The 14,077-nt window shown below is 36.0% G+C and overlaps 1 pseudogene; it reads right to left on the bottom strand.

The window, feature by feature from the left end:
- The window catches only part of LOC125869877 (uncharacterized), a 40,535-nt pseudogene extending 34,714 nt beyond the window's left edge, over positions 1–5,821 (bottom strand).
- Between the last annotated feature and the right edge of the window lie 8,256 nt (positions 5,822–14,077).

The raw sequence follows: 14,077 nt of genomic DNA on the forward strand, positions 1-14,077 counted from the left end.
CTAACTCATCCTAATTTAGTAGTTATGGCCATCTGAAGTTTACCAAAACTCAACTTTAACTTACTTGCAATTTTCCAGATTTCCTTATACTTTCCAAATTTTTTTTAAAACTATTTCCAAATTTTAAACTTCCTTTTAGTTTTTCTAGTTGCGAGATGTTACAATATCTCCCCCTTGGGAACATTTGTCCTTGAATGAGATTTACTCTTACTAAGCTAAGGGTAGTAACATCAAGTTCAAACACCCAACAAGAAAATGCAAACAAACAACATTCTTACTCATAATCTAGATAGTACTAAGAAGAAAATTAGTACCTTGGTCTGCATTTTTCTTCGGATTCAAAGAAATGTGGATATCTCTTCTTCATATCCTCTTCAGCTTTCCAAGTAGTTTCCTCAATAAATTGGTTCCTCCAAAGGACTTTGGCTGACGCAACCTCCTTTGTTCTCAACTTGCGAACTTGGCGTCTAGAATCTGAATCGGAATCTCCTCATAAGATAAGCTATCTTTGATCTCAATATTTTCAGTTGATATGATCAATGAAGGATTGCCCAAGCATTTCTTCAACATAGAGATGTGAAATACCGGATGAACCGTTGCCAACTCTTGTGGTAGGCCTAACTCATAAGCTACATTGCCAATCCTTTTGGATATTCGATAAGGTCCAATATCGGGGACTAAGCTTTCCCTTCTTACCAAACCTCATAACACCTTTCATGGGTGAAAATTTCAAATATACCCAATTATCTACTTCGAACTCTAATGCCCTTCTCCTACCATCAGTGTAGGATTTTTGACAACTCTGTGCCGTTATCAACCTTCCTTGAATCACTTTCACCTTCTCCATAGCTTGGTGAACTAAATCTGGTCCTATCAACCCTGCTTTACCAACTTCAAACCATCCAATAGGAGATCTGCATCTTCTCCCATAAAGAGCTTCATAAGGAGCCATTTGGATGCTAGAGTGATAACTATTGTTGTAAGCAAACTCAATGAGAGGTAGGTGATCATCCCAATCCCCTTTGAAATCAATCACACAAGCCCTTAACATATCCTCTAAGGTCTGAATAGTGCACTCTGCTTGCCCATCAGTCTGAGGATGAAGGGCATTACTTAAGTTCACTTTCGAACCCAAACCTTTTTGAAAAGATTTCCAGAACTGTGCAGTAAATTGTGCACATCTATATGAAATAATGGAGACTGGGACTCCATGAAGTCTTACCACTTCTTGAATATAAACCTAGCATAATCTTCTGCTGAATGGGTAGTGTTTACTGGCAAAAAATGGGCTGATTTTTTCATTCTATCGACAATAACCCAAATAGAATCGTACTGTCTGCGAGACCTTGGTATACCTGTGATGAAGTCCATATTAATCACCTCCCACTTCCATTCTGGAAGTTCTATATTCTGTGCCAAACCACCGGGCCTAAGGTGCTCAACTTTCACTTGTTGGCAATTTGGACACTTAGCAACAAACTCTGCAATGCCCTTCTTCATGTCATTCCATCAATACACTTCTTTCAAATCGCGATACATATTTGTGGAACTCGGATGAATGGAATATCTGGAGCTATGATCCACCTCCATGATCCTCTCTTGAAGTCCATCCACCATAGGTACGCACAATCTACCTTGATATCTCAATACACCATCTCCCCCTTGTTTAAAAGCTAATACTCTTTGCTTATGAACATTTGCCTTTAAGTATAGCAAAACGGGATCTTGGTCTTGCTTTTCTTTCACTTTTGACACTAGTGACGATTCAGCCCTATTCGTCACCACTATTCCTCCTTCTGTGGAATCCACAAGTCAGACTCCTAAGAGTGCAAGCCTATGCACATCGTTTGCTAACTCTCTCTTCTCTTTCTCAACATGGGCGGTACTACCCATAGACAACTTGCTTAAGGCATCAACAACAATATTAGCCTTACCTGGGTGATAAAGAATACTCATGTCATAGTCCTTGAGTAACTCTAACCACCTCCTTTGTCTGAAATTAAGCTCTTTCTGAGTGAACACATATTGAAGACTCTTGTGATCAGTGAATACATCAACATGAACACCATACAAATAATGATGTCATATCTTCAAAGTGAATACTACAACAGTCAACTCTAAGTCATGAGTTGGGTAGTTCTTTTCATGAACTTTTAACTGTCTAGAGGCATAAGCTATAACTTTGCCATTCTGCATTAAGACACGACCGAAACCAAGTCTAGATGCATCACAATACACCACAAAACCTTGAGTACCTTCTGGAAAGGTCAAAACTGGGGCAGTAGTCAACCTCTTCTTCAATTCCTAAAAGCTTTTCTCATAAGCTTCAGACCATTGAAATTTCACTGTCTTCTGAGTTAACTTCGTTAAAGGGGATGAAATAGATGAGAACCCCTCTACAAACCTTCTTTAATAGCCAGCCAAACCCAAGAAACTCCTAATATCAGTTGGAGATGTGGGTCTAGGCCAATTCTGCACTGCTTCAATTTTCTGAGTATCAACTTTAATTCCATCACCAGAAACTATGTGGCCCAAGATACCACAGACTCAAGACAAAACTCACACTTAGAGAACTTGGTGTACAACTCCTTATCTTTCAAAGTCTGAAGAACTATTCTGAGATGGCTAGTATGATCCTCTTCATTCTTTGAATAGATTAGTATGTCATCAATGGAGACAATAACAAACATATCTAAATAAGGTTTGAAGACTTTATTCATAAGGTCCATGAACGCTGCTGGTGCATTAGTTAAACCGAACGACATGACCAAAAACTCATAATGACCATAACGGGTCCTAAATGCTGTCTTTGGAATGTCACATTCTCTTACTTTCAACTGATGGTAACCTGATCTGAGGTCAATTTTTGAGAAACAGGAAGCACCCTGATGCTGATCAAATAGATCATCAATCCTCGAAATAGGATACTTATTCTTGATGGTAACCTTGTTCAACTGACGGTAATCTATACACATCCTAAGGGAACCATCCTTCTTCCTCACAAACAAGACAGAGCTCCCAAGGTGAGACACTTGGTCGAATGAAACCCTTATCTAGCAAATCTTTCAACTGCTCTTTAAGCTCTTTCAACTCTGCTGGTGCCATTTTATATGGCGAAATAGATATCGGATGAGTATCTGGAATAAGATTTATACCGAAGTCTATCTCTCTCTCAGGAGGGACTCTGGGAAGATCATCTGGAAACTTTTTTACTACTGGAACTGACTGAATATGAGGTACCTCAACACTTGAGTCATTAACTCGGACTAAGTGATAGACACACCCCATAGAAACTAACTTTCTTGCCTTAAGTTACGAAATGAAATGACCCTTAGGCGCTGTTGAACTGCTTTTCCACTCTAAGACTGGCTCATTTGGAAACTGAAACTTGACTACTCGAGTTCTACAATCAACTGAGGCATAAAAGGCATGAAGCCAGTCCATACAAAGGATTACACCAAAATCTACCATGTCTAACTCAATTAAATCAGCCATGGTACTCTTGTGATTGACGAAAATAGGACAATCACGATATACTCTCTTTGCTAGAATAGACTCACCAACAGGTGTAGAAACGCTGAATAGTTCACTAAGTTGCTTAGGAATAACATCAAAGTTCATAGCAACATAAGGAGTTATAAAAGATAATCTCACTCCTGGGTCTAGCAAAGCATAAATAGTAAAGTCAAAGACTTGAATCATACCAGTGACAACATCTAGTGAATCCTCTTGCTCTTGGCGACTATTGATGGTATACAAGCGATTTATTCCTCCACCAGTATCGAAAATAGCCCTTCTAGGTGCAACTCTGTCTGGTGGAGCAACTGAAGAAAATTGGGCTCTATTGCCCCCATTACCATTTCCCTGCTTGTTCTTTGGACACTCTCACATGAAATGCGCAGTCTGACCACACTTGAAACAACCAATGGAGCCCTTACGACAAATACCTGAGTGGTTCCTACCAAACTTGGCACAGGCAGAAGGCTTACTACCCCCTTGCGCCACACTTCCCTGGGAATAGGTAGGCTTAGCTCTAGAATTCTGACCATAGTACTCACCTTTGTTCTTAGGTGCAGGTGCACTAGCAGATGATGGAGCATCTCCCTTCTGTTTCTGTTGGAAAGATGACCGGTTGGCATTACTCTTTTACTGCTCGGACTCGTTCCCTGTCTTAGCCCTCTTGCTCTTGAACTCCTTTCTATATCTCAGCTTCTCTTTCTCTACCTGCTGCACATAGACCATCAACCTTGAAATGTCCATGTCTCCAATAAGCATTGCTGCGCGGCCCTCTTTGCTTGATAGACGGCCCAACCCATCAACAAACAAGCTCATTCTACTCCTCATGTCCTTAACTATCTCCGGAGCATATCGGGATAGTTGGGTGAACTTCAACCCATATTCATGAACGCTGAGAGAATCCTACTTAAGTGTTAGAAATTCCCGTACCTTAGCCTCTTTCAATTCTCGGGGAAAGAAATACCCCAAGAAAGCCTCATCAAAACTTGCCCAACTCGCAGGTGGTGCATCTTCAGCCCTACCCCCTTTCCATTGATCAAACCAAGTCCTAGAAACATTCTTCAATTGATATGCAACTAGCTCAACTCGTTCAGTGTCAGCAACATGCATCACCTCGAAAACCTTGTTCCGTTCCTCAGTGAAGGTCTCTGGATCCTCAGTAGTGCTCGAACTAATGAAACTTGGAGGATTCATCCTCAAGAACTCACAAATCCTCAAAGTGTCAACCTCTTCTTGTCGAGCTCCTCTTTGCTGACCAACCTTGTTAGTCATAGCTTGACTCAACATTCGGATAGCCTCACGAAACTTAGCATTAGTGACTTCACCTTGCGGTTGCACTTTAGGTGCATTGGGTAACTCTTGTTCCTCAACATTCCTCCAAGCTGGATGACCTCTGACTACTTTTCGTGGAGGCATGATTATCTGAAAACACGCGCAAGCACGAATTAGGTGCACTAGTAGATGATGGAGCATCTCCCTTCTGTTTCTGTTGGAAAGATGACCGGTTGGCATTACTCTTTTGTTGCCCGGACTCGTTCCCTGTCTTAGACCTTTTGCTCTTGAACTCCTTTCTATATCTCAGCTTCTCTTTCTCTACCTGTTGCACATAGACCATCAACCTTGAAATGTCCATGTCTCTAATAAGCATTGCTGTGTGGCCCTCTTTGCTTGATAGACAGCCCAACCCATCAACAAACAAGCTCATTCTACTCCTCATGTCCTTAACTATCTCCGGAACATATCGGGATAGTTGGGTGAACTTCAACCCATATTCATGAACGCTGAGAGAATCCTGCTTAAGTGTTAGAAATTCCCGTACCTTAGCCTCTTTCAATTCTCGGGTAAAGAAATACCCCAAGAAAGCCTCTTCAAAACTTGCCCAACTCGCAGGTGGTGAATCCTCAGCCCTACCCCCTTTCCATTGATCAAACCAAGTCCTAGAAACATTCTTCAATTGATATGTAGCTAGCTCAACTCGTTCAGTGTCAGCAACATGCATCACCTCGAAAACCTTCTTCCGTTCCTCAGTAAAGGTCTCTGGATCCTCAGTAGTGCTCGAACCAATGAAACTTGGAGGATTCATCCTCAAGAACTCACAAATCCTCGAAGTGTCAACCTCTTCTTGTCGAGCTCCTCTTTGCTGACCAACCTGGTTAGTCACAGCTTGACTCAACATTCGGATAGCCTCACGAAACTTAGCATTGGTGACTTCACTTTGCGGTTGCACTTCAGGTGCATTGGGTAACTCTTGTTCCTCAACATTCCTCCAAGCTGGATGAACTCTGACTGCTCTTCGTGGAGGCATGATTATCTGAAAACACGCACAAGCATGAATTAGAGGAAAACTTTTTAGAGATAAACTCTAACGCACGAAATGAGTGTGAAAGAAGTGAAGGAATTCATAAATGTTGCAGCCTCTTAATTATAGATGTGGCGCTCTTCACACCGATAACTAGGACTCTAAAGACACGACTTCATAGACTCCCTAGGACTCTTGAACTCTATGATTTGATACCAAGTTTGTCACGCCCCGAGCCTACACCCTGGGTGGGACTTGCACTCGAAAACCATTGCTGGGCCCAAGCGAACCCTTAGCCTAGTTTACTTAACTCAGCAGAATACTTAAACTCAACAAAGATAAGTTCATATAATAAACTGGAATATTATAAAAGAACATTCAATTGGCCATTAAGGCAAACTCAAGTCTCAACATGGAATAATGACAATGAAAAGACAAAAGAACTAACATCTTACTGTCTATGAAGCCTCTAATAAAAATAGAGATGGATGTTGGGACAAACCCCACAACATCCTAATGAACTAAGCTAGAAAATAATGAAATGGATCCTCCGGAATGCAAGGAGGCTCACCAATAGACTCTGAACTGCTCACTGGATCAACGATGCGCCGAAATGCCGATCCTAGGTACATGTGTCGGCATCATAAAACGATGCAGGCCAACTGGCATCAGTACATTGAATGTACGAGTATATGAGTTGGAATATTAAAACAACATAGGCTTGAAAGGGAATCTGAAAGAAACACTTACCTTGGCTCTTTTCAACTTATGAATACTTAACTAAACTCATTTTAATATAAAGCAGTTTAAAACAAGTGCAATATAAAGAAAAGCTATTTAAAAACATGATGTCAACTTTGTGTATATACAAGGATACAACATAACTCTGAAATATATGTAAAAATACAATAACTAATGTATATAAAATACAATAACTTCTGTGGGAGTTTCTCTAACCGACAACCATTACATAAGAGCTATAGTGATGATACATTGATCTACCTCACGCTGCCAACATATCCTATACCTGGCCAAAGGTATAGGACCTGAACTACTAAGCGGATCCACTAGTCTATTATGAAAAGGGTTCATCTAAAAAGTATGACCCTATTCTACCCATGGTGACTACATGGTTTATGGGGGCTGAGTTGTCTGAACTCTCCCCTATATCGGTGCTCAATACTACTCTAAAAATATATTAGCTCTATATGTTTTAAAAATATACTTCTTCTGTGATTTGAGATTAGTGCTCAAAAATTTAGCTCAAAGGCTATCTTGGAAATCTCAGTTTCCCTGCTTGCTTCATTTAGAAAGCTATTACTCTTTTCTGAAAACTAGCCCGGAGGCCCTTTGGAAATCTCAGTTTCCGCTCTTATTTAAATGTGAAAACATTTTAAATCTCTTTGGGAATACATTGCCTCCATATACTTCTTTGAAGAAAAGAACTTCAACTTTACATCCTTACTGAACTCGAAGCTTAAGTCTTTAAACAAAGTAAAAATATTTGTGAAAGACTTTTGAAAACTTTAAGAACTCATCTTAACTTGACTCTTGACTTTGACCTTAACTGCTCTTGACTTGACTCTTAGCTGATCCTTGAATTGAATTATGGATTCAAGGATTAAGATTTATGGCTGGAAAGATCTCATGACGTTTAATAATGATTCTAGATAGTTAAACATGAGAAAAGACCAAAAATAAATATTTGAAGGTGGGTCTACGACGCGGAGGCATAATTTAATTTTGGTTTCGAAAATGTCTTTTGTGGCAGAACACCTCGTGTCAGCTCCGCGATGCGAAGCTAAAATGATCAAATATGGGCACTAAGCGCGCGACGTGCAACCACTCCTTAAATTCATCCGATGAAATTTCTTCTTCGTTTTCCAACCCCAATTCACCCAAACTCAGTTCTTTTTCTCAAATTACTTTTAGATACAGATACCCAATAAATATACTTAAGAACCTAACTCGAAACAACCCTATAATGCGACGTAACGAAATCAAGAACTTCCCAACTCAGTCAAATTCAAGAACAATATATGAATTTAAGAATAGATATCAAGATCATCAATATTCAAATGTTTTTAGAACGAATCCAACCTGAAATAAATATGCTTGGCACGTGGGAGAACGATCCCAACGTTATGAGAGCATCACATACCTGATAGAAGTAAATCCTTGGCGAAACACCAAGTTCCTTGATCGATCTTGATGAATTTACCCTTTCTTCTTCTTCTTTTCTCTTCTCCTTTCTCCTTAGCCCTAGCATGAAATCCCAAGTTCTAAAACTGACTAAGTTCTGAATTGATCCATATTAAACTACTAAAATCGGATTAAAATAATAAGGCAATGAAAAGACTAAAATACCCCTTATATTTTCGGATTGGACATTTCCTTAATCTAACAACCCAACTTCCAAAGGGCATAACTTACTCATATGAACTCTGAATCGCACGTGTTGGAAAAATCATTCCAAGATCTTCCAAACTATATCTGGAAATACACCTAACTCATCCTGAGCTAGTAGTTATGGCTGTCTGAAGTTGACCAAAACTCAACTTTAACTTACTAGCAATTTTCCAGATTTCCTTATACTTTCAAAAAAAATAAATAACTATTTCCAGATTTTAAACTTCCTTCTAGTTCTTTCTAGTTGTGAGATGTTACAGTTCCTTAGCTCTAAAAGTCAAAAAGTGCCAAATAAGGTCGTTTAGGGGTTTATTTACGGCCTTAAGTCGCGTCGAACCCGCCACAACGGCCCTCACCCCGCTGCAGCGGCCCCCCTGGCAGCAGAAATCCGCCCCAACGGCTTGCACGAAACCAGTGAGCTATTTAAAGAATTCCAAAAGACCCATTTCACAACACGCCTTCAGCCAACGACACTCGAGAAAATATCGTTCACGCTAAGATCGATTTTGAGAGTTCTACTCACCCGAATTCAATTTCGTAAGTTGTACAGATTTCTTAACGACTTATCTAACTACTTATATAATCAAATAATTAGATCACCCAATTGCTACCAGATTTCCCTAGACCTCACAGACTCCGATTTCGTTCAAATCTGGACTAGGCTAGGAAATCTCAAGTTACTACGAAAAAGTTTTCTGGCCTCAATTCTTTCCCTATTGAGTTTTTTCGTACGACAAAAATTAGGTCGTTACACTTGACCATGTGACTAGATGTACTATTCATTACGATGTGGTTGTGCTTATTAGATCGGGTGTCACATTCCGACACATATGTTGCATTAGGTGTCATGTTCTGACACATACATTGGATCGGATGTCATGTTTCGACAGATTAACAATTCGGGTGTGGGTTCCATAAGAGGACCACTTGTGATTAATTACGTTCATATCTAATTACCATTGATATTGGGAAATTGTATGTTGCTCCTAAAATGATAACTGAATTGTGCATTCGGTATATGTGTGTTTATTGTGTTGGAATTGCTTGTATATATTCTGCTTACTGGAGTAGCCGTGTGAAAGTACACTGTGGTTGCGTACTGATACTACACTTGCTAGTTCTTTGTTGAGTACATGGCATCTTCAGGCGGCTACTGACAGACCTCAGTTAGGAGACCACTGATCGAGACCGAATTCAAGGGTGAGCCAGTTCTTCCTGGCTGCCATGGATCCTCTATTGTTTAGTCCATTATTTTCAGACTCAGACTCTATGGTTAGATTTATTCGTATGTTTATTTTCGGGGACTTCCACAATAGTTTGTTTAATTGTTTATTTAAAACTTTTGGAGTTTATGAGAACTTCATTTTTATCCATCATTTAAACCTACTTCCGTATCTTTAAATGTTTAGTTTTTCGGTAAGTTGCTTAGTTGGGTTGTAGTAATGGTTCTCCCACCGGAGGGTTAGTGTGGGTGTCAATCACGGCGGGCTTGATTGTGACAACAACAAATAAATATTTATAATCCTCTTTGGTTGTAGTAATATGAAGATATTAAATCTTCTCATAATTTTTAGTCTCAATATAATAATTGTTTTCTTTTCAATTCCTTCAAAACTTGAAAAGTTTCTTTTGAGACTTACTATAACCCCCATACTATGGACAATTTCATTCTTCCGGATAGTAACAAATTAGCCTTTTCAAAATTCTCAATTGATTTTGTGTACTCTCACAAATTTTACAACACCATTCTTATGGTGACCGTTTCCTTCAAGAGGGGAAATTATTACTATTGTTATAGTTAAAATTACTGCGAGCAAGACTTGTTTCTTGACAACCAACGACAAATTTGTGTCGCCACACAACAATATTTATTTTGGTCATGGCTACAACCTTTATAGCAAATAATTATTTCCTTATTTTGTCCTTTGGTAGTTCATAATAAAATATACCACAATATTTGTGATGTACACAAAGTACGTGACCAAATAACCATTTATGTCGAAGTATTTTTTATTTTCTTTTTATTCGCTCAAATCTCATGTAGATGTGGGATGTGACATTTATCCANACAATATTTGTGATGTACACAAAGTACGTGACCAAATAACCATTTATGTCGAAGTATTTTTTATTTTCTTTTTATTCGCTCAAATCTCACGTAGATGTGGGATGTGACATGTATCCAACCATACATGAACATGTCCTTATCCATACGAACACAAGTCACATTTTCTTCAAGAAATGGACCATAACCATTTGTACATTCTCCATAAGTTATATTAGAAACTCATTGTTAGGCTTTGACATTACCAAATTTATGTGACTCGCCTCAACATCACTTTAAAAGGTCAAATGTACTAAATGTACTACCATTTTTTATTGCATTATTTTGATGGAGGAATTACAAAAATTTTCAAATTGGATTGCACCAACAACAATGTGCCCCATAACCTTTTATACCACTTTGACGACTAAATATTACCTTTACATTTGAAGGACCATCTTGAGAACCCAAATGTTCTTCCTTTTAATTACCACAATGATGACCATTAACTTTTGACCACACTAATATTCAAACATTCAATCACTTGTCATCTTTCAAACATATTATGCACTGCTACCACATTCACCTAAGAGAATGAAGCAAATTTATTGGGCAGGTTTCATGACTTTTAGTCAAAAATATATTAGTTTGTGTTAGTCATCCCCATATCATCACTATGGTGCATTAGGACATAAAACTCAATGGATTACCCATATAAAGAATTCATATGCCATAAATTAATGGGAAATGAACCCAACATCTTGTTCTCATGGTATAACAAGACTTGAATCTGATCTTTTACCCCTTTTTAGTGCGATAAGATTTAAATCTACCGTCTTATCCTTAAACAATGATATAATAGGCCAAGTGTACTTGAACTCGCCTTCAAACCTTTAAAATATTACCCCAGTTTGTAAATATTTGCACAATTAAGTTTCAATAACATATGAAATATAATCAAGGAATCAGAGGAGCAACAAACTATTTATATTCTATTTTTATCCTCCAATAAAAATAATATTCAATGCACCAAACCTTTTTAGTGATTCATCAACTTATTGACACGCTAAGATGCTAAACATTTTTCACCATAAATAATAAATAGATTAAATGTAGACAAACATACACACAAAATAATTGATTACATTTGTCAACTCCAAAATGAATTCACTAGTGATCAACTTTGTCATTTACTATATTCATTTACAATTTATTCCTATTTTTGAATGAGTACCTCAAAAATTTATCACCATTATTTTATGTTGAAATTTAAATTGATAGTTTACAACAAATATTCATATCATCAATTGAAAGTTATAATTTATCCATAAATTTTAACATGAAACGGGATGACAAAAAAAAAAAACATAAATCAACAAGAGGAAAATTAAAACATACTAAATGATTTATGTCACGTAATTTGCACTTCACAACATCTTAAGCCTTGAGATACTATTCACAGCAGTACCCAGGAGATGATAGTAAATATTATGTTTTGTTCTTCTACGAGAAGAACTTAAAAGTAATCACAAAAATAATATTAGAGACTCATGCTGATAATGTGTTATAAAACAAAAGCAAAATAAGACAAGAAATATAGAAGTTGAAAGCGATAGAAATTGGCAGACGAGATGAAACCTTTTCTTATTCTTCCAAGGATTCAAGTGTTCATCAAATCTTCAAATGTATCCAATATGAACTCTGATGCCTCTATTTATATATTATATAGAGGCTAACTGAAAAACATAATTTTTTAGATTTAGACTGTGTAGTAGATATAAATAAAACAATCCAATTATGGTTGGGATATATATCAAAATAATTAATAAATAACAAAATAGGAATGACAGAAATACCAGGATATATAGAAAGAACACTTATAGGAACAGTAAAATTATGGCTACAAAATTTATCAGATGAAAGTTTGAAAACTCTAAGAAGTAATAAAAAATTTGATGGTGAAATAACTACTACAACTATGGAAATATTATATAAATACGAAGTAGCTATAAGAAACGAATTTAGTAGTATGACAACATAAGTAGAAGGACAAAATAAAGAAAAAATCAGAAACCGGAATATAATGACAAAATTAGCAATATGTAACATGTGAATATACATGTGCATTTAGAGAATACTATTATAAAGGAACATATAGCATAGAAGAAAGTAAAGAAATAAGAAAATTATATTTTACAAAATTACTAGAACCTTTCAATACAAAAGTAATAAAAACTTGGAATGAAGCAAGATTAACAGATACCTTAGGAACTAGAATGAAATTCTTACAACGATGGTTTATAGAACTATGTGAAAAACATAAAGAAGGAATAAAAATGGAAAAAATATTGGTAAAAAACTTAGCGCAAAAATAAAACAACACCCCAATTTGGTGGTACAGACAGATACTATAAAAAGAAATATAATAAAAAATACAGATCAAAATATAAATATAAAAAACCAAGAAAAAGATACTATGTAAAAAACTATAAAACTAAAAAACCATATAGACCAAAGAAAAAATTAATAGAATGTACTTGTTACAATTGTGGAAAATTAGGACATATAGCAAAAAATTGTACATTACCTAAAAATCCAAAGAAAAAACAAATATCAGAAATACTGGTAGACAATGAAAAATATTCACAAATAGAGTACGTAGATTATGAATTAGAAAGTGAAGATAATATATATGAATTATCAGAAAACGAAACAGACGAAATGGAAAATAATTCAGTAATAGAATCAGATAATGAATACTATATCAATGAATGAAACATATATACAAATAATAACTAAAGAAAAATATCAAGATGAAGAATCGGCAGAACAAAAAATAATATTTGATAATAATATATTTGAACAAATAAAAGGAAAAGAATTAAGATATTAAGGCTAAAAATCTAATTAAATATGTACATTTAGGAGGAACATAGATATTAATAAAAGCATGTTTTAGAGAAGGAATAAATACACCCATAGAAATATGATTAGCAGATGATAAGATCATACAACCTATAGAAAAAAGTATGATAAGTGCAGTAAAAGGTAACCTCATATACCAAAAATTTAAATTCATAATAAGTGCTAACTACTCAGTAGCAGTAAATGACAGGAATATAGATAAATCACTAGTATTATATTGGAAAATGTCAGGGATAGAACTAGCCCCAGGAAATAAAATAATTACAGCTAGATGTAAAAACTTGTATGTTTTAACAATAAAACACAAGATAACAACAAAAATAAATAAATAAAATAAAAATAGAAAATCGTTTTGAGAGAATAGTTACAGTCATAAATAATAATGACTATAGTTATAATGAGATTGACATAGAAGAAGATTTAGAAATAGTAAAAGAAAGATTAAGCACATAAAAAAAAATAAACTATGAAATACCCCAAATATCATAAAAAATGAGTACCTCAAGAAGAATAGATAAAACTCCACAAAAATCAATAGAAGAAGAGATAAAACCATATCACTATTACATAACAGGAGTAATGGAGCAACGAAAATATCTAATATTAATAAATACAGGACAAGAAGAAAACTATATTACAAGAGAATTAGTAACAGAAGATGAAATAATTACTACTGAACAATTATGCCCTGAACTACCAAAGGCATTAATATATACCGAAGAAACTACAGAAAAGGAAATAATCATTGGAGGAGTACCAATAGTAATAAAGTTTAAAGTATATCAAGGAGATAAAAATATCACTTTAGGAATAAAATGGTTAGAACAAGTAAAACCATATAATTTAGAAGACAAACAGTTAACAATAAATTATAATAATAAGAA

Source organism: Solanum stenotomum, chromosome 1, assembly GCF_019186545.1.
Source record: "Solanum stenotomum isolate F172 chromosome 1, ASM1918654v1, whole genome shotgun sequence".
NCBI classification, from domain to species: Eukaryota; Viridiplantae; Streptophyta; class Magnoliopsida; order Solanales; family Solanaceae; genus Solanum; species Solanum stenotomum.